We start from the raw sequence: 21,934 nt of genomic DNA, 5'->3' as shown, positions 1-21,934 counted from the left end.
CACGTGACTGTACACCTTCACAGAAGACACAGTGGGATCTTTAAATCATACCAATGCCCCCAGTGCAAGAAGCCAGGTTTTCAAGCTCAACTTCCACCCAATGGATCCTCGAGGGGGAAAGACTCAATCTGTTAACTTTCCAACCTGGATTTGTCCCAATGGAAAAATCCTTCCTTCTGGACTTGGTGATGACAAAATTTCCTGAAAATGTCTCCTATTCTTCCTATGTTCAAATTGGTTCATCTGATCATGTACTTGTGACAGTCAATATCTCTTGTCTCTCTTCTCTTCTCTTCTCTTCTCTTCTCTTCTCTTCTCTCTCCCTCTCTCTCTCTCTCTCTCTCTCTCTCTCTCTCTCTCTGTCGCCACCTATCGGTGCGTTGGGTGTGGCGTCATGGCGGCTGTGAGCAACTGCTCTGTGCTTTGGTGAGGCCGTTGCGTTCCCCCCCCCCCTCCCCTGCCCCCCTCCCTCTCCCTTTCCATCCTGTGTGCTTCGGCATTGTGTTTTCATCCGTTCTGCACCCTTGTCTTCGAGAGAGAGAGAGAGGATTGAGAGCGGGCCCTTATTGGGTGCGACCTACTGGCTTTGACGGCGCTTTGTAAGCCATTTTTGTGCTTATAACGCACGTTTATTATTTACTTTAGCTCGAATATTTAGGTTTGATACCTTCTTGTACGGTTCGGACAAGGGGGTAGGGGGATTTGATCTGTTTGTTGGTGTTCGACAAACATTGGGTTTTCTCGGTTACTAACTTTTATTTGGTCGAGTTAGAATGGCGGGCGAACGTTTCCGCATTGATACGTACGAATCGCTAACTCGTAAACACGGGCTAGCTTGTGTTCCTCCCAACGAGGTGGAAATTAACGATGTGCTTTCCGCCATTGGAAACATCGTCGGTGCACACAGTATTCGCGCTGCCTCTCGTATGAATAAGAAATTCGTCGTATTTTTGTCCGAGGAGCACATGGTAGCGAGTGTAGTCGAACAAGGCTTGTTCATTGAACCGAACACGTTCCTCCCTGTGTTCGCTTTACAAGGCCCGACGGTAAAGATTAACATCAGTAATATCCCGCCATTTATTAGAAATGAGGATTTACGTGAACAATTAAACAAGTTCGGTAAGGTCGTATCGAGGATTTCGATGGTGCCGATGCGAAATGTTTGCGATCGATTCAAACATGTCATGTCCTTCAAGAGAGTGGTGTACATGATACTGCCTGCAAATGTAAAAACGCTCAATGTCGTGTTGAGTGTGAAAATCAACGGCTTTGAATACAAAATGTATGCCTCCTCGGAGGCTATGACGTGTTTCGAGTGTGGGGCTTACGGGCATGTGAGGAGTGCCTGTCCCAATGCGGTTACACCGCAGGAAAGCGGAGGATTGGTGAGGAGTGACTCCTCTTCACCGCGCAATGAAGGGGAGGAGGCGGGTCGAGTGGTTAATCCACCCATCGCACCGACTGCGGTGAGCGAAGCACCAGACCCGACCACCCCGACCGGGGGGGGGAAGGGGGGGGGGAAGTGATAGATCTAGAACGTGAGGTGACTAACCCCGCTCCTCCATTTAAGGTGGGAATGAAAGTGGTTGAACCCTCTCCCATTTCGTCCACTGTACACGACAGTGCGGGCGATATCATGGAAGTATCGGTAGCGGACACCAGGAAAAAAGGTCAGAAGCGTTCAAATGATGAATCCTGTGATTCCGAAGAAAAACAAAATAAGATTCAGATCGTGTCAGGCTCGCAGGACCTCCAGGGTGAGGCCTACACCGGAAACTCCTTGGCGGTAATGGAGATGGTACCGGAAGTGTATGTACGTGAGGAAGATTCGCTTGCACCACTTGCTGAGATTGAGCATGACCCGGAAAATAGTCGATCCTCTCAGGATGTGGTAAGTCCTTGTCCTGATAACCAAACTCGCTCAGACGAGTTAGCAGCTGGATCTGCTAGTGAGGAAAAAATAGATAAAGGGGAAAGTCCTTGCGACTGTGAGGATAACGTTAACCCTTCCCTGACAGATAAAAATGAAAGGGATGATGAGGTGGGGGACATACTTATAGCCACAGAGGATATGGTAAATCTGGAAGGGTCTGCAAAGAGTGCGGAGGTCCTTGACCCTGTAGAATTGCTGTTTCCAAAACTAAGTGTTCAACAAATAGTAGGAAAAGGTGCAGATCAAGACGAAGCACTTGATTCTGATGAAACCTCTTCTACTCCACTCTTTAGTGCTTTACGGGCTCAAGAGAGTGAGGCGGGTGATGACAATACCATCACCATGGTTTCTCAAGAAAATGTTATCAAGTTCCTTGAAGAAACGTTCAGGAAAAGACATGTAAAAATCAAAGACTACTTTCCGAATCTGCATGATTTTATTTTGACTGCAAAGAACATGATTCGTGAACCTTATCAGGTTAACATGTCAGAACCTCAATTCCAGAGGCTATGAAAATGTGTAACTCGAGCGGGCAAGGAACTGTATGAATAGTTAACAGAGTGGAGATAAAAGTAGCATCCTTAAACATCAACGGTGGTCGCAGTTGTGTGCGTCGCCTCCAGGTGTTTCAAATGTTTCAGAATGAAAAAATTGATGTGCTGATGTTACAAGAGACGCATGCAAATCAGTCTTCTGAGGTTGAGTGGCGTAATATCTTTAAAGGTTGTCACTTTTTCTCCAGTGCTTTCGTTGATGCCAAGGCTGGTGTGGCAGTAGTGTTACATCCTAGACTCCAGCCGTCGGAGATCAGATGTAGAGAAATTTGCAAGGGCCATTTACTATCTGTGGAGTTTGTCAGCGGTAACCAAAAGATTTGCACGACTAATGTATACTGCCCTAGTGCTAACTCTGCAAGAAGTGCTTTTCTTCACAAGTTAGCAGGTTTTTTAAGCACTATTGACCTGTCCATGTTGGTTTGCTTGGGGGGAGACTACAACTGTACCCTCAACCCACAACTTGATAGAAACACTCCTGAGCCTCATCCACCGAGTGCAAGGCCTTTGGCACAGCTCATTAAAAAATTTCAACTTGTGGATGTGTGGCGGGTACAGAACCCTAACATCCGGCAGTACACGTGGGTTTGTGCCGCAAGAAATCTTTTGACAATGGCTCGTTTGGATAGAATTTATGTTAACCATGATAAGGTAAATCTTGTCAAGAATTCTTATATAAGGCCGTCTGGTTTTTCTGATCATCACATGGTTGTTGTTGTATGTGGCTTACCTCATCACGTGTGTAGAAGTGCATATTGGACTTTCAATGTCAAACTTTTACAAAGTGAGCATTTCAAAGAAGCATTCAGAATGGTATGGAAGGAATGTGAAATGCAAAAGTTTTCCTCCCTAAATTTAAGGCAATGGTGGGATTGCACAAAATCCCAAATTAAGTGTTTTTGCCAGCAATACTGTCGTTATAATACCTGTAACACACTCGGTGTGATAACTGCCTTAAAAAACGATATACTTTATTGTGAGCAGAAATCTGGAATGTCCAACGAAAATGTCCAGCAGTTGTCAGAGAAAAGAACACTACTGGCTGAAATGGTGAGAGAGCGTGCATCTGGTGCTTTCGTCCGACTGCGAATGGACAATATCCAACTTGACAAACCAAACAAAGACTTTTTCAACTTGGAAAAGACAGCCAAGATCCCTCAACAAATTCACGCTTTGCGCTCTTCTGCCGGTGCGCTTCTGTCTTCTCAAAGTGACATCAAGGATGAATTACGAAACTTTTATTCAAAGCTGTTTGCCTTGAGAACTGTGAACCAGGAAAACAGAAACGGGATGTTTGAACTGCTCCCATCTCTGTCTGAAGACCAGCAACAACAACTGGAGCCTGGCATCTCTCTCGGAGAACTTACTGTTGCTCTTAAAGGAATTCAAGATGGGAAAGCCCCTGGACTTGACGGCCTCCCAGTTGAATTTTACAAGGCCTTTTGGGACATCCTAGGCCCTACTCTACTTGACATCTTTTATGATAGCCTTGAACAAGGTGAATTGCCACTAAGTTGCCGGAGGTCAGTTTTGTGTCTCCTTCCAAAAAAAGGGAACTTGCAAGACGTCACAAATTGGCGGCCTGTGTCACTCCTAAATACGGACTATAAAATATTGTCGAAGGCGCTTGCGATACGTCTAAAGGAAGTCATCCCCCTTTTGATTGATATTGATCAGTCTTATTGTGTTCCTGAGCGTTCTATTTACGATAACATTTTTTTGGTGAGAGACTTGATCAGTCTCGGTCGTACTACATCTCATGGTTTTGGTTTGGTTCTTTTAGATCAAGAAAAAGCTTTTGACAGTGTTGACCATTCTTTTTTGTTTGCTGTACTAAGGAGAGCTGGTTTTGGACAAAATTTTGTTTCCTATGTTAAGTTGTTGTATGAAAATGCATCCTGTCTGTTGAAGGTAAACAACAGCTTATGTTGCCCTTTTCCCTTTCAGCGAGGCATCCGTCAGGGCTGCCCACTTTCAGGAATGCTATACAGTCTCTCGATCGAACCTTTACTAGCTTTGCTCCGGAACTCAGTGGAAGGAGTCTCCTTAACAAAAAACCACAAAATGGTTACTTCAGCTTATGCGGATGACATTTGTGTTGCTGTTTCCAGCCAAAATGATGTGGGTGAGGTCTTTCGATGTCTGTCCCAGTTTGAGCTCGCCTCCACGGCAAAAGTAAATTGGAACAAAAGTGTTGCCTTATGGGTGGGCCCCAGTCCACCTTCGTCAGCTCTGCCTGTGTTACCAGGAGGAATGCAGTGGAACAAAGAGGGGTTTAAATATTTAGGGTTATTTCTCGGAGTCCAAGCATATGAACAAAAAAATTGGGAGGGTTTCTTGGAAAGAATTAAGCAGAAACTGGCTAGATGGAAACGGTTGCACCACCTTCTATCGCTTAAGGCAAGGGTGACAATAATAAATAACCTGGTGGTTCCTTTTATTTGGCATAAAGTTATCCCCCTCCAACCTCCGAGATACTTGGTCACAGGCATTCAGAGGGTTCTAACTCAGTTTTTCTGGGGAGGCCACCATTGGCTTGGACCAGACACGGTGTGCAGACCCCGAAATGCAGGTGGCCAAAGCTTGATACATGTTCCGAGTCGGATAATGGCTTTCCGCATGTTGACGATAAAGCGTTTATTGTATGGTGAGTGTGTCCCGTGGCGGCCTCTCACAAACGCTTGGCTGCAGGAAGCAGATGGGTTGAAGTATGACCGAGAGCTCTTCCTCATGGACCTGCAGCATGTCAACACGACTCTGCTCCCCGAGTTTCATCAGAGCCTTCTGAATGCCTGGCAAGTCCTTGGAATACAACGATTAGAGGTGTCCTACGATGCGAAAAAATATATGCATGAGCCATTGGTCCTGAATCCTTTATTCCCTGAAATTTCAACCTCCAGGTCATTTATGCATTGCTTCACCTGTAATGGAATAAACAGAGTGCGAGACCTGATGAAGCCTTCCATAAATGGATGGTTATCCACCGGTTCTCTCACATCAAAAGTGGGGGTTCGGTCATCTAGAATGGTGGACAAAGTTTTGAGTTGTGATTAAAACTTTCAGGGAATTAAATATCGGGTGGACTGGGGCAGATGAAGTGGTGGACTCTCGTCTCTATTTCCCCGAGCTCCAAGTCACCTCAAAAAAACAACAGTGTGTCTTCTCAAAGTCAGATGGTTGTGGTGTGTTCCATGTGATGGGAAAAAATGTTATTTATGGGATATGCCAAGAGGTGCTTATACCGGGTTTCACAAAAGCTTTAAAAAATCGGTGGGATGAGATCATTCCGGCTAGTTCGTTCCTATCTCCAGTGTGGAAAGAGATGTATAGGTCTCCAACTTTAGGTCGAACCGGAGACTTAAATTGGAGACTAGTTCATCAGGCCCTGGTCACCAAATACTTACTTAATAAGTTTGATCCTGCTGTGCTGAATGTTTGTCCTTTTTGTGAAGAGGCTGAAAATGTGACCCATGCTTTCGTGAAATGTAAGAGATTGGTACCCCTTTTTTGTTTCCTCCAACAGTTCTTTTATAAATTTAAGTTTGTTTTTTCTGTTGCAATTTTTGTGTATGGCATTGAAAGGAGCAGCAAGAGCAAGACAGCGGTCCCTTTCTTGAATTTTCTGTGTGGAATTGCTAAACTCGCAATATATAAAACTAGGAAGATCAAATTGAGTGGCAGAGATGAAAATGTGCTGTTTTGCTTTAAAGGAATAGTGTCGGCCCGGATAAGTTTCGGCAGTGTGAACGACGATTGTTTTACAGATGAGGTGTTGAGTTTGTTTTTGTAAATTATACTTTCGCTCAATGTCTGCATATACAGTGGAACCTTGACTTACGAGTTTAATTCGTTCTGTGACCGAGCTCGTAACTCAAATTGCTCGTTTCTCAAATCAAATTTCCCCATTAAAATGCATTGAAATGCTATTAATCCGTTCCAGCCCGCCAAAAACCACACCAATTTTTTTTTAAATATACAGTATATATAAAAATATCTCGCGCTTTATATTTCACCTGTATGCAGCATACAAGTTGGCAGGATGGCCTGGACTGGAGGTACGCACACTTGACTCTAAAGTCTAAACTGTCCAGCCTGGGTTTGAATCCCGACCCAGCTATAACCTGTCATGGGTGAATCACAGGCAGGGTGATTCATCAATGTGTGTACTGCTAAACTGGGCGCCCCGTTTGCGTCCCATTAGTTGTTGGATGTTAAGGATCTCACCGTGTTTTCCACAAAGAGAAGGCGAGCTATCGCCGGCACTCTGAACAAGTTGTGGCCTGGCCTGGTATGGCATGAACATGAAAACATGAACATGAACATGAAATGTTCGACATGAACATGAAATTTTCCAAAATAACCAAAATGCGAAAACAAAAATGCAGCGCTATACGGCAGAGATACTGTACTTGCACGGCAAGATAACCACGTGACCGGAACCCACCTGGCGGCGTAAACTCAAAATAACCAACATGCGAAAACAAAAATGCAGCGCTATACGACAGAGATACTGTACTTGCACGGCAAGATAACCACGTGACCGGAACCCACCTGGCGGCGTAAACTCAAAATAACCAACATGCGAAAACAAAAATGCAGCGCTATACGACAGAGATACTGTACTTGCACGGCAAGATAACCACGTGACCAGAACCCACCTGGTGGCGTAAACTCAAAATAACCAACATGCGAAAACAAAAATGCAGCGCTATACGACAGAGATACTGTACTTGCACGGCAAGATAACCACGTGACCGGAACCCACCTGGTGGCGTAAACTCAAAATAACCAACATGCGAAAACAAAAATGCAGCGCTATACGACAGAGATACTGTACTTGCACGGCAAGATAACCACGTGACCGGGTGGCGAAAGCTCGTAACTCAGATCTCGGCTCGCATCTCAAAGCAATAAACCGCCCAAGCGACGGCTCGTATCTCGAAAAACTCGTAAGTTGGGGCACTCGTAAGTCAAGGTTCCACTGTACATGTATATACATCCTTTTTGCTTGTACAACTTTCTTTTTCTTGTAAAAATTTTGCGGTGTTCTTCCATGTGTGTTTTGATACTTTTATAATAAAAGCACATAAAAGTCAAGTCTCTCTCTCTCCCGGCTGTTGCGATTTGGGTGTGGCGTCATGGCGGCTGTGAGAAACTGCTCTGTGTTGGGGTGAGTCCTTTGTGTGATTTTCTCCTCTCCTGCCCTACCCCTCCCGCTCCTTTTCCATCCTGTGTGTTTTGCTGTTTTGTTTTCATCCTTTCTACACCTTTGTCTTCGAGAGAGAGAGGATTGAGAGCGGGCCCATTTTGGGTGCGGCCTACCTGATTTGACGACGCTTTGTAAGCCTTGTCTATGCTTGCAATGCATATATGGTTTTCATTTTTTGATTTATTTAAGTTTGATACCTTCATGTCCGGTTCGGACAAGAAGGGCGCGATAATATCGCCGACATGGCGAATGTACGCTCTCGATGTGAGGGTTTCGAGGGTTTAACCAGGAAGCATGTGTTCGTGTGAGTTCCTCCTGACGGAGTTCCTGTAGAGGACATTATTCTCGCAGTTGGGAATATTATTGGTGATGAAAATATACATGCTGCGTCACGTATGAATCAGAAGGTAGTTGTTTTCGTTTCTCACGATGAACTCGTCCATGACGTTGTAAGTGCCGGAATAAGCACAGCGAGTGGTCATTTTATGATGGCGTCGCCGATGTTGACTCCTGCGACGCGAGTTGTCATATCAAACGCACCTCCGTTTATTTCCAATGACAGGATTATGACCGTGTTATCGCGTTATGGTAAAATGGTGTCCAGGATCTCGACAATTCCTCTTGGTTGTCGGAATGAACGTGTTAAACACGTCATGAGTTTCCGAAGGCAGGTGTACATGGTCCTCCCAGACCGTGGGGACGATACGGGCCTCAATATCTTGTTCAAAATAAACTTTGAGGACACGAACTACAAGCTGTATGCATCGTCCGCCACCTTAACGAGTTTTCAGTGCGGAGTGTTCGGGCATTTAAAACGCTTGTGTCACAAAGCCTCGTGTGTCAGGTGTGGAAAGAAAGGTCACACTGATGCGGTGTGTAAGGAGGAGGTTACCGTGACTCCACGAATTAACATTCCCAACGAGGAGGAGGTTACCGGTACTCCACAAACTAACATTCCCAATGAGGAAGAGGTGACCGGTACTCCACAAACTAACATTCCCAACGAGGAGGAGGTTACCGGTACTCCACAAACTAACATTCCCAACGAGGAGGAGGTTACCGGTACTCCACAAACTAACATTCCCAACGAGTAGGAGGTTACCGGTACTCCACAAACTAACATTCCCAATGAGGAGGAGGTTACCGGTACTCCACAAACTAACATTCTCAACGAGGAGGAGGTTACCGGTACTCCACAAACTAACATTCCCAACGAGGAGGAGGTTACCGGTACTCCACAAACTAACATTCCCAACGAGGAGGAGGTTACCGGTACTCCACAAAATAACATTCCTCAACGAGGAGGAGGTTACCGGTACTCCACAAAATAACATTCCCGACGAGGAGGACGTTACCGGTACTCCACAAACTAACATTCTCAATGAGGAGGAGGTTACCGGTACTCCACAAACTAACATTCCCAACAAGGAGGAGGTAAACGGTAATGCACGGCTTATTGTTCCCAACGAGGGTGAAACCAGCAGCTCAACCTCCAATGTTATTCCTCCTCGGCAAAGCGTTGCTATGGAAACCGAAACTCAATTGGTGATTAGTAAACGAAGAGCACTTGATGAGTCGTTAACACCAGGTGCTGTTAAAAAGGTTGTGCTCGATGTGCAGACCTTCCGTGCAGAAACTCTTCAGGATACTCCTGAAATCTCAGTGCAAAACGTGGACCAAATAAATGAAACGGAACACCTGGAGAAGTGTAACGGGATTCAAATGGTACAACAAAGTGCTTCCATTTCCTGCACGGACGAGGGTGATGAGGTAAATATAGCTGACAGTGAGCCAGTGAATGATACGTCATTGATCCAATCACATGAAGGTGATCAAACTATGGTCCAACATAATTATGCCCATTTCGCAAATGAGGGTGTGAACACAAATCCACAGGAGTGTGGAAACAAAATTTGACTCCATTTGAGGAAAGTCGTAGTCAGGCTGCTGATGTTTCCCAAACCCAACACTCTGGGGACCCCCCAGATGCTGGCATACTTGTTCATAAGACAGGAATGGCTGAGGGTATTGTTACTGATTCGTCACTTCCGTTGTTGTGGTTTTCATCGACTGCAAACATTTTTGATTCCATGTACTATTATTGTTGTCGTTCAAGGGTGATAGAGATTACTATTTTCAAAAGGTAAAAAAGTTAATGTTTTAAATGAAACCGGAACCAGACGACGATGAAGAGGAAGAGGAGGAAGAGAAGGCGGAGCGATTGAGTCGGACAAGAAGCCGAGCAGCTTCGAGGTCTGGAGCGAACGATTGGCGAACGAGGGTCACGAGTGAACTTTGGGTTACCCGGGAAAGGGATTCCTGCGACAGAGTTGTCATCGCTGCGACAGATAAACCTGCGTGACAGGTTTTGCAGTTGATTCCGGAGAGAATCATCAGAGTGCCGTTACGCCACGAGAACGGGCCGTCGGCCATTTTTACCTCGCGCAGGATTTGCGCATCGCTCAAGGTTTTTCACTTTGCTTCAACCATTTTCACCACATTCAGACGTCAATCTGGTGTGCGTGTGTAACGTGGCTTTTGAGTGGGAAATCTGCGGTTCACCGATTTGGAGCCGTGGAACGTCCATACCCGAGGGTGTGATTTCCCAGTCGCCTTGAGGGCACCTTTGCGCAGCTTTGGCAGCGGGACTGTGACTGTCATCCGAATGGGATTCTGGTCTCGATTGGACATCGTTCTGATGATTACTGGAGCGGATCGACTTTGGCTTGATGCCGGAATAGAGACATTGGGGAATGTTCTTCTTTTCGCTCACTTGGCGCACAGAGAGATATATTGTACGAACCTGATGGTACCATCATAGGAAATATATATTGGTTGTCCAATTGATTACTATTGTTGTTGTACTGTTATTCTTGTGTGATCTGAATACAATACTTGTTTGTTGGTAACAATTGGTGTGGTTTCACCATTGATCTTTGACATACAGAATAACACATCTTTCTGCCGTGACTCCTCTCGGGGCTTGGAGGTACACCGTGACCGGGGTTTGGGGAGGAGCACATAACAGAAATTGGGGGCTCGTCTTTGCTGACAAAATTCCCAAATCTCATCCGGGATATAATTCCCTAACATCCTCGTCCGGGATTAAATTCCCTAACATTCGTCTGGGATAGAATTCCCTAACATTCCCAAAATTCCCCAATTTGGAATTTTTCTAACATTCCAAATTTTTTTTTTTTATTGAAATTTTTTGTGTGAAGGTTAACAGGTGTTAACTGATAGACACCATGGTGTTTGACGCAGAAAAGTTTGCGGCGTCCCCTAATGAGGCACAGTTCCAAGCGTTAAAAAGATCGGAACTCTTGATATTGGCCAAATATTTTAACTTGGAGGTCTGAGTTAATATGAAGAAAGCAGAGATGCAGACATTGGTGGTAGAATCTCTGGTGGGACAAGGAACATGGACAGAGGTAGCCTTGGATTGGTTACCCGAGGAAAAAGAAAATGTGGAGCTCCGGAAAATGGAGATGCAACTGCAGAGCCAGGAAAGGTTAAAAGCAGAGGAAAGGAGAGCTGAAAAAGAACTCGAGGAGAGAAGAGCAGAGGAAAGGAGAGCTGAAAAGGAACTCGAGGAAAGAAGAGCAGAAGAAAGGAGAGCTGAAGAAGAAAGAAGAGCAGAGGAAAGAGCAGAGGAAGGGAGAGCCGAAAGGGAGTTAAAGGAACGTGACATGGAGTATCAGAAGGAACTAAAACTCAAGGAGCTGGAATTAATGGGAGAATGGAGAGAAGTAGTGTCCATGCCGGCTAGTTCGACAACGAGTCAGAACACTTGGGATGTTGGTAGGCATGTGAGGCTGGTTCCACCCTTCAATGAAAAGGAGGTAGCCAAGTTTTTTTTACACTTTGAGAAAGTGGCTCAAATGCTAAAATGGCCTGTGGGGTCCTGGGCTATCTTAGTGCAAAGTGTTCTGGTGGGTAAAGCTCAAGATATCTATTCAGCTTTACCAATTGACCAATGTGCAGATTATGAGATAGTGAAGAAAACCATTCTCAAAGCCTATGAATTGGTCCCTGAAGCTTACCGGCAAAAATTCAGGAATGCCAGGAAGAGGGAGAGTGAGACCCATGTGGAGTTTGCCAGAATGAAGGAAACCATGTTTGATCGGTGGTGTGACTCGAAGGGGATTGGGAAAGACTTCAACCTGTTGCGACAATTGATCTTGGTGGAGGAATTCAAACAGTGTGTCCACGTGGACATTAAAGTACATCTGGATGAAAAGAAAGTACCAGAGTTGTATGAGGCAGCAACCGTGGCAGATGACTATGCCTTGACACACAGGATGGGGTTCCACAAACCTAAATTCCCGCCTAGAGTTAGCCAAGGGAGTTATGGTAAATCAGGTGCGGAGAACAAATATTCATGGAGGCGGCCTAGAGATGACTATGGGGACAAATCTGATACCGCGATTTTTAGGGATCAGAAGACTACAGTTCCAAGACAGACTTATCTTCCGGGGGGCCCGAGGCAGACCACGAGTTTTTCCTCCGAGCCTACTTGCGCTTTTTGCAAGAAACCTGGGCATTTGATGTCCCAATGTTATGCCCTGAAAAGGAAAAATCAGGAGCGGAGTCAAACTAGTGAAACTCCGAATGCATTGGCAAATGCGAGAAATCGTCCTTGGAGGGCAGTGCCTTGTGAAGGTTCCCATGCCAAAGTTACGGCATCACAGAATGACCTTGTTCAAGAGGGTTACAAACCTTTTATTTCAGAGGGGTTTGTGTCACTGGATGGAGACTTAATGAACCAGAGACCTGTTAGGGTATTGAGGGACACAGGAGCACATCAATCTTTGATGCTTGAGGGCATTTTGCCATTGTCAGAGAAGACGGCAACTGGTGTTAATGTTCTTTTACAGGGGAGTTGGTGGCTGTGTTAAAGCTCCACTTCATGTCATCCATTTGAAGTCTGATTTGGTGTCAGGACTGGTCACCGTAGGTTTACAAGCCACTCTTCCTTTAAAGGGAATCTCTTTTGTTATCGGAAATGATTTGGCCGGTGGTCGAGTTTCTGGTAATCCAATGTTTGTTGAAAAGCCTAGTATGGAAAATAACACCGCACAGTGAGAGCAGGAGATTCCGGGTATCTTTCCCTCCTGTGCAGTGACTCGTGCTATGGGTAGGAAGCGCTCTGAAGAGAAGGAGAAGGTACTGATGTCACGCTTTGCACAGTCACTTCTTGTCGAGTACCCTGAAACTAAGTGTCAGCACACACAAGTCATGGATGGAGGCAATGCTGGCAAGCTCTTTGTAGGTGGACTGAACTTTGACACAAGTGAAGATGTTCTGGACTCTATCTTTGGCAAATATGGACCACTCTTGGAAGTGCTGCTGATAAAAGACAGGGAGACGCAAAAGTTGAGAGGGTTTGGCTTTGTCACATTTGAAAACACAAAAAACGCCAAAGATGCAGAACAGGATTTGAATGGCCAGGATTTGGATGGTCGGACCATAACAGTAGAGAAGGCTGGCCAAGGGCATCGAGGGGGCTACAGAGGAGGAAAACGTGGAGGTAGTTTCAGGGGTAGCTATGGCTCCTGGGGTGGGGAGTAGTAGTTTTGGTGGCGGCCACAGTCGTGATTATTACGGAGGCTCCCAGCAGCAGCAGCACAGTTTTGGCAACTCTCGACGGGATGACTATTACGGTGGTAGCTGAGATGGGGACGGCTACTCACGTGACTACAGCATCCGACTCTACAACCGTGATTATGATTTTTTATGATCAAGAGAATAATTGGAAGCACTGAGTGCTCAGGAGCAGCTGAGCCAAGATTCCTACATGGATTAACCTATGAACTCCATGTCCCTAAATGCATCCATGCAGGGAATACTTCCAGGCCTCACCATCCAACCACCATGAAACCTGGCTCTCAGCTCGACCTCCTTCAAAAAGTGCTATAGATTTGCTTTGCTTTGGATTTTTGATCACAACCCCTTAACCTTCATTCAAAAAATGAAAAATAAAAACCAGAGGTTGATGAGATGGAGTTTGGCTTTGCAAGAGTTCAACTTGGAAATTGAGCATGTAAAGGGCAGGGACAATGTCGTTGCTGATGCTTTGTCCAGAGTGAACTAACATTGGAAATTTCTGTAGGTTGTTTGGAAGTTTTGTTGCTTTATTTTGGGGAATATTAATTATTGTTGCTCACATGAATTGATAATTTGGGTGTGAGTTTTACTTTTGTTTGTTAAAAGAGTTTTTGCCTGCAAAGAAAGTTTTCACTATGTTAAAACCTTTTTTCTTGAGGGGGGGAAGTGTTACGGATTCCTCACTTCCGTTGTTGTGGTTTTCATCCACTGTAAACATTTTTGATTCCATGTACTATTATTGTTGTCGTTTAAGGGAGATAGAGATTACTATTTTCAAAAGGTAAAAAAGTTAATGTTTTAAATGAAACAGGAACCGGATGACGACGAAGACGAAGAGGAGGAAGAGAAGGTGGAGCGAGTGAGTCGGGAAAGAAGCCGAGCTGCTTCGAGGTCTGGAGCGAACGATTGGCGAACGAGGGTCACAAGTGAACTTTGGGTTTCCCGGGAAAGGGATTCCTGCGACAGAGTTGTCATCGTTGTGACAGATAAACCTGCGTGACAGGTTTTGCGGTTGATTCCGGAGAGAATCATCAGAGTGCCGTTACGCCATGAGAACGGGCCGTCGGCCGTCGTCGGCTTTGGAGGCCAGATTTGAAATGTGGTTTTCCCAGGAAAGATCATGGCAGATAGTGAGACCCAAAAGCTTGAGTGACAGAACTTCTTGGAGATATATATATATATATATATATATATATATATATATATATATATATATATATATATATATATATGTATGACTATGTATGTATGTATGTATGTATGTATGTATATATGTATGTATGTATATATGTATGTATGTATGTATGTATGTATGTATGTATGTATGTATGTATGTATGTATGTATATATATATATATATATATATATATATATATATATATATATATATATATATATATATATATATATATGTATATCCTTGCATACTGAATCTATATTTTCCAGCAAATGGATATATTTTTTCAATAATTCCCTAAAAGTTACTGAATCCAGAACATAATTTGGCAGACACAAACAGAAATGCTTGTGTGGAGTGAATAGCACGTGTACAGGAATCCAATTTTCGAGAGGAAATGAGATTGCCAATAGAAAAACCTCAACTTTGGGCCTCCGCGTTCTTTGGAACCTGGTGTTGTTTTTCCAAACATTCCAAAACTTGCAGCTGCATGATGAAAAAAAAATCAGAATATTTCATTCCATAATGGAGCACTAAATTTTACATTATACCTGTGCAGGTTTATTCCAAATATTTCCACATTTTATTGTGAGACAGTAAAAATATATATACACGCAACCCAGAGGAGTCACGTTGAGAAATTATAGAATAAGTGCATCACAATTTACCAAGTCATTCATCAGCACCCCTTTTCAGACAACCTGCGAATAAGCCGAACTGCAGAGACTCTGCTTCTGTATCCAAGAAGCCACCACAGCCAGGCACATTCCATTGTCTGGGCGACAAATTACTGCTATTGGAATCACACTCCTGCTTTGGTCAGTAGCCAAGGGAATTGCTTCAGACATTCAGTGCTTGCATCTGGTGTTTCAGACCCTCTCTGGAATATCCCACAGACGGACGAGCAAAGCAATACAGCACTATTTGTGGAATATACTCGATCACACACATAACACATACTCTAAATCTGTGACCTTGTTTCCACTATCCTTTATATTTTTCTCTCAATCTCCTTTTAAGTCTAACCTTTAGCAGGTTTTTTTCATTTTTCTTTTATCTCCATCATTTTGTTTTCCTACAATTTATATTTCTTCCAGCAGCCCTTTCCGACCTATGGTACCTGCCGCAGAATAACCATATATACTTCTAATTGTCCATCTTTATTTGTCAAAACAATCATTCTCCAAATTGTTTCTTCCCATAAGTTGGGGCTTCCTATGTAAATATTTTTGGTAGGTTCTCTCGAGCATCCAATCTTCCGCACTCAAAGGTAGACAGATTAATTCTCACTATCTCTTACATGTTGAGGTGGACATTTTCCCCTTCACAAATCCAAAGTAAAACATGTTCTCTCTCACACGTCGTCTCTTCGACGTTAAGGTGCTGGACGTTCCCCCTTCTCACTTGCTCCCTCATGCTTCACAGGGTTAATATGTGAGATCAACTAGTGCATCCACATTTGGTTTAGTATCACACTAAACAGACAGAAATCAAAAAGGTTGAGCCACCTTGATTGACATAAGTAATTTTTCAAAAAGATTGATATACCGATTAGCTGAAGAGCTGTCTCTGTCACACATTGCAATTTGGTATAATTATTAATGCATTTTTATTGCATATACCGATGAGACTTGATTTTGGCCGTTTCACCAGAGGAGGGTTGCTGGCAGTTCTTATGCGACCTGAAGGAATATTTGGGGGACACAGCACAGACAGAGCTGGGGGAGCTAGGTCAGGGAGGAGTTGGTAAAAGACAGAAAGACCACCAACCTGCCTGCGGTGAGAGGGTGAAAGGGCCTCAGAATCAGCTTCATCGCAGGAGATAACAATGATCCTGAAAGTTTTGGTTTCTACAGCGTGAAGCCGAGCTACATGTGACGTGGGAGCACCTGTCCAGAGGGGAGAGGAGTATTCCATCAAGCTGTGGATGAAAACTTTGCATGTGGTGAAGAGCTCAGAGGTGCCAAGGAAGGACTTCCCATGACGGAGGATGCCCAGTCGGCAACTGGCTTTGGAGGCCAGCTTGGAAATGTGGTTTTCCCAGGAAAGATCATGGCTGATAGTGAGACCCAAGAGCTTGAGTGACAGAACTTCTTCAAGAGGATTGTTGAGCAAGTACAGTCACGTGAAAAAGTAAGTACAGTGAAACTTGACTTACGAGTTTAATTCGTTCTGTGACCGAGCTCGTAACTCAATTTGCTCGTTTCTCAAATTAAATTTCCCCATTAAAATGAATTGAAATGCTATTAATCCGTTCCAGCCCCCCAAAAGCCACACCAATTTTTTTTGTTACGTGTTTTTAAATAAGAAAAATGTACTTTATAAATAACAAATAATGTATAAACAAGCACGACCTCGTATATACTGTACATAATAAAATAAGATTTGCTGGGGGATGTATCCTTCGGCTTCTATCAGTTCGGCAAAAGTTATAATAAAATCTTCAGCTGCCTTCACATCCGAGCTTGCTGCCTCACCATGCCTGACGACGGAGTGAATGCCGGTCCTCTTCTTAAAATTATCAAACCATCCCTGACTGGCTTTGAATGACTCTTCCGATGCCTCGTCCGTTGATGTTCCCGCCGTCTGCTGCACCAAATCCCCGTAAATGTCTCGTGCCTTCTCACAGATGATGCTCTCGGTCACGGTATCTCCTGCGAGCTGCTTCTCCGTCAACCACACAAACAACAACTTCTCCATCTCTTCATGGACAGAGGTCCGGAGCTTTGAAATAATCTTAACGCCCTTGGCTGGCGTTATAGCCTTTATCGACTCCTTCTGCTTCAAAATCGTACATATCGTAGAAGTACTACGATCGTACTGCCTCGCCAAGTCGACAACACGCACACCTCGCTCATGTTTTTCGATGATTACGTGTTTTATATCCAAGCACATCATCCTTTTCTTCTTCTCAGCACTGCCCTTGGCACTCAATTTCTTAGGACCCATGGTTAAAACTAAGAAATTTTCCAAAATAAACAAAATGCAAAAACAAAGCAACAGCGATACGGCAGAGATGCTTGCACGGCAAGATAACCACGTGAACTGAACGCTCGCTGGGCCACCTAGTGGCGGGTGGCGTAAGCTCGCTCGCTCGTAACTCAAATCTCGGCTCGCATCACAAAGCAAAAAATCGACCGAGCGACGGCTCGTATCTCGGAAAACTCGGAAGTTGGTGCACTCGTAAGTCAAGGTTTCACTGTATACCCCATGTAAAGTTTTGACTTTTTCAACATATTTCAACATACAGATATTTGATCTTCATTTCAACAATATTGACAGATAAAGGTGATATAATATAACAAATATCATGAAACATTTACATTTTGTAGTCGATTGTATAATTTAAATAAACATAAATGCAAATTTCACATGTGGAAAAAGTAATTACATCCCTACATTTATCACTACTTCAAATACCTAAAATTAGAATCAGGTGCACCAGCTCAGGTGCAAATGATTAGAACATCGTTGGAGAGGATCTTGGAGGAACCTGTCTTATTTAAACCTCAGACATTTACTTTGTTTTGCTCTTTGTTGTTGAAGTGTGCGGTGTCACCATGCCAAGATCAAAAGAGCTCTCTGAGGCCTTCAGAAAGAAGGTTATAGATGCCTACGAGTCTGGGAAGGGATTTAAAAAGATCTCCAAACAATTTGAAATCAATCATTCGACTGTCCGGAAGATCATCTACAAGTGGAGAAGATTCCAAACAACTGCCAACTTGTTCAGGCCAGGCCGCCCCAGCAAGTTCAGCCCGAGAGCAGACCGCTAGATGCCGAAAGAAGTCTCTAAGAACCCCAGAATGTCATCACGGGACCTACAGGTAGCTCTTGCCACTGTCGATGTCAAAGTGCACGAGTCTACCATTAGAAAGAGGCTGCACAAATTTGATCTACATGGGAGGTGTGCCAGGAGGAAACCTTTGCTGTCCAGAAAGAACATCAGGGCAAGACTAAAGTTTGCAAATGAACACCGAGGCAAAGACCAGCACTTCTGGAACAATGTGCTCTGGACAGATGAGTCAAAGGTAGAGCTATTTGGCTACAGAACCAGAAGACATGTTTGGCGAAAACCAAAGACAGCATTTGACCACAAGAACCTGATACCAACTGTAAAGCATGGTGGTGGAAATATTATGGTTTGGGGCAGTTGTGCTGCACCAGGGCCTGGGCAGCTCACCATCACAGAATCCACTATGAATTCTTCATTGTACCAGAGGGTGCTTGAGGATAATGTGAGGCCATCTGTCGGAAAGTTGAAGCTCAACCGAAGGTGGACCTTGCAACATGACAATGACCCTAAACATACCATTAAATCCACTAAGGAATGGCTGAAAAGAAAGAAATGGAGGGTTCTGGAATGGCCAAGTCAAAGCCCGGATCTAAATCCCATCGAGATGTTGTGGGGGATTTGAAACAAGCTGTGCATGCAAGAAACCCCTCAAACATCGCACAGCTGAAAGAATTCTGCATGGAGGAGTGGGCAAAAATTTCTCCCAGTCGATGTCAGAGACTGGTAGACAGTTATAAGAAACGCCTACTTGAGGTTGTTTCTGCCAAAGGGGGCAATACCACCTATTGGAGCCAAGGGTGTGCTTACTTTTTCCACATGCGAAATTTGCATTTATGTTTATTTAAATTATACAATGGACTACAAAATGTAAATGTTTCATGATATTTGTTAAATTATATCACCTTTATCTATCAATATTGTTGAAATGAAGATCAAACAGCTGTATGTTGAGATATGTTGAAAAAGTCAAAACTTTACATGGGGTGTACTTACTTTTTCATGTGACTGTAGATGGGAGGGTTGTCCAGACGGTCTTTATGGAGAGACAAAGTGAGAGTGTGACATTTGTCAGGATTTAAAGACATGTTCCACTTATTTGACCAGTTTGTGATATTGTCCAGGTCTGCAGAAAGTGAGGAGGCTGCTGTCTGCCGATCTGAGGGGTGAGATATGGAGCGGCAGAGAGTGGAGTCATCAGCAAAGAGATAGAGAGGATTTTCCAGATAGTTGGAGAGATCATTGATGAATACCAAAAAAAAGCACGGGCCCAGAACACTGCCTTGAGGAACTCCAGCCTGAACAGGAAGGGGAGATGAGAGAATTCCATTCAGGGACACACGTTGACTGCGACCAGAGAGGAAGTCCGCCAGCCATGCATGGAGATTTCCATGGATACAATAAGAGGAGAGTTTGGTGAGCAGAGTGGGGTACGAGACCGTATTGAAGGCACGAGATATGTCAAGGGAGACGGCTCTGATTTTCTGTATGGTGTTGAGGGCCTCCATCCATTGTTGAGACAGCAGAAGCAGCATGTCCAGAGTAGAATGACCTGGTCTGAATCAAAATTGAAGATCAGATATCAAGCCATAGGAGAAGAGGAAGGATATAATATCAGAAGCAATGATGGATTCCACGACCTTGCTGATGATTGGGAGCAGGCTGATTGGTCTGTCGTTGCAAGGATCTGTTTTTGCACCTTTTTGTGTAAAGCAGTAATGTTGGCTGATTTCAAAGCTGATGGCAGATGACCTTGACCAAAAGAAAGGGTGAAAATAACAGAGAGAGGGTGTGAAAGAGCTACAGAGAAGGATTTTAGGACCCGTGGGCTGATGCCTTATGGTCCAGTTGCAGAATCAGAGTCGAGGTTTGACAGAAAATTCTCCACCTTGTTGGGAGAGAATGACACAGAGTCCAGGAGCAGCTGGGTACGACTGGGTACGGTGAGTACAGAGAGAGATGGGTTTGGGACACTAGATCGTCAGTCAAACACAGAGTTGAGGCATTCAGCTTTTTCATGTGCGAGTCAGCTGTGTAGCAGTTTGAGGTAAGTGAGGGGATGGAGAGGGAAGAAACACCAGAAACAGATTTGACCAGACACCACCAGGATTTGGAAGAGGGAGACAGGTTTGAGAGTTCAGTCTTGAGATTAGAGAGATATAGATTCTTAGCCATTCTAATGAGACTTCTTTGTCTACTCCCAATTTGTCAAACTCTTTTTGAGATGTCCCTCCTTTTGATTGTTCTCCCATTTATCAGTGACATCGTATATATCTGTTGATATTTTGCACGAAGACAGCATATTTTTCTTATTGTCTTTTTTCGCAATCGTTGGGACTGTATTTGTTGACATTTCTGTTTCATATGTGACATCTTCTATTCACACCTGTCTTTGGAAAAATGTTCCAGGTGTGTTAGGGATACCTTGTCAGGTTTGTTGTCTTTGTGTTTGTGTACAAATTGGATTTGGTAGTCTGTTGAACTTTTCACGTTGTCAGCCAATCCTTCAGTTGTCATTCTGTACACTTTGTTTAGCTCCATCAGGCCGCTAGCTCCCTCCTCGTCTTAGCAGGTACATTCTTGGGATGCAACGATTTTTGGAGAGGAAGGGTGCGGTCTCAGACAAACATTTACTGATATTTTTACCATGTACAACAATTCACAACTTATTTTCCTTTCTCTTCTCATTGTTCACTATCCTTAGCTTTTTCATTGTAAAGGCCCTCTATGTTTACCAATCATAGCTAAATATTTTAGATGTGATGTGGAGTATCCGGTGATGCTGCATCTATCAACAGATTGACGGTGTATTCACTGGAATATATAAACTTACACAGTCAGACCTATTTAGTAATAAAGGAAGATGTGATCATGCAACTGTAAATAATATTTGAGACTGCACCTACAATTGACCGATTCATGTGAGCTGGCATGAACATGATCCGATAACATAAACATTGTGATGTTTGACAGACTAATGTAATTCTAGGAGTACGACGCATTGCCACAATGCTGATGCTTTGCTCTTTAAAGACACGAAAGTATTCCTTTCATTCTTATGAAAAAGGATAGTATGAGAGTTAATACAACAGCTGGCGGCATAAATTTACATGAAAACAGAAGAAAAATGAAAAATCACTCGAAGAGTGACACTTGGAAAAAGAGAACAAAGTAGAATGGCACTCATAGAGCATCCTCTTGACCCCAAAAATAATTGGTGGTTGAATTCAGTGACCTGATATGCAAATCGTCTTCAAATGTAAAGTTAATCGGATGAAAATTAACAATTTTAGAAATTTGGCCTATGTTGACCTTTTGGCCTATGTTGACCTCAAAAATAGTTGATTTGATGGTTGGTTGCAGTAAGCTGATATGCAAATCCTATTCAGATTTCAAGTCAATCAGATGAAAATTGAGGATTTTAGAACTTTGAAAAAAAGTGGTTGACCATTGGCCTATGTTGACCTTGTGACCTATGTTAATCTCAAAAATAGTTGGTGGTTGAATTAAATTCGCTGATATGAAAATCCTATTCAAATTTCAAGTCAATCGGATGAAAATGGAGGACTTTAGAAATTAAAAAAAAAAGTGGTTTACCTCTGGACTATGTTGACCCTGTGACCTATATTTATCTCAAAAATAGTTGGTGGGTGAACCCTAACCC

At 43.7% G+C, this 21,934-nt stretch overlaps 1 protein-coding gene across 1 annotated transcript in view; it reads right to left on the bottom strand.

Annotated features, from left to right (window-relative positions):
* Positions 1-21,934, bottom strand: part of LTBP1 (latent transforming growth factor beta binding protein 1) — a 343,539-nt gene that overhangs the window by 218,385 nt on the left and 103,220 nt on the right. The gene's annotated exons all lie outside the window — the stretch shown is intronic.

Source organism: Myxine glutinosa, chromosome 9, assembly GCF_964187855.1.
Source record: "Myxine glutinosa chromosome 9, kmMyxGlut1.1, whole genome shotgun sequence".
NCBI lineage: Eukaryota > Metazoa > Chordata > Myxini > Myxiniformes > Myxinidae > Myxine > Myxine glutinosa.
This window is presented reverse-complemented; position numbering and strand designations above follow the sequence as displayed.